Genomic DNA, 431 nt, shown 5'->3' with positions numbered 1-431 from the left:
TTCTGCCTCTGCAAAATGATAGCAGATGCAATAGATAATGCACTAATTTTAAATTTTATTTACGATTTATTTTCTTTCGCTTAGGCTTCGTTTGGGACGGGAACTATAATTTTTTTATTAAAAAATTATTTTAGAAAGCAGTAAAAAAGAAACTTAAGTTCTATTAATTTGATTTGAAGAAAGTGAATGGGTCAAAATAAGATAACAACATGTAAATAAAATAATTTCTACCAATTTATTTGACTGGAGTAAAATTTAGTTAATTTTTTTTATTTTTTATGGGCTTGATAAAAATTTAATTTTTAATTTTATGTAAAAAGAAGATGTATAGGTTAGAAAATATTAGAAATGATCTTTCTTTATTAGATTTAAATGAGAATTTGATTTTTAATCGGGCACAATGGCGAAAAAGGTTTCATTTATCCGACCCC

The sequence above is a fragment of the Dendrobium catenatum genome, unplaced genomic scaffold, assembly GCF_001605985.2.
Source record: "Dendrobium catenatum unplaced genomic scaffold, ASM160598v2 fragScaff_scaffold_1116, whole genome shotgun sequence".
Classification (NCBI taxonomy): Eukaryota; Viridiplantae; Streptophyta; class Magnoliopsida; order Asparagales; family Orchidaceae; genus Dendrobium; species Dendrobium catenatum.
The sequence above is the reverse complement of the archived record's forward strand: the minus strand, read 5'-3'. Positions refer to the sequence as shown.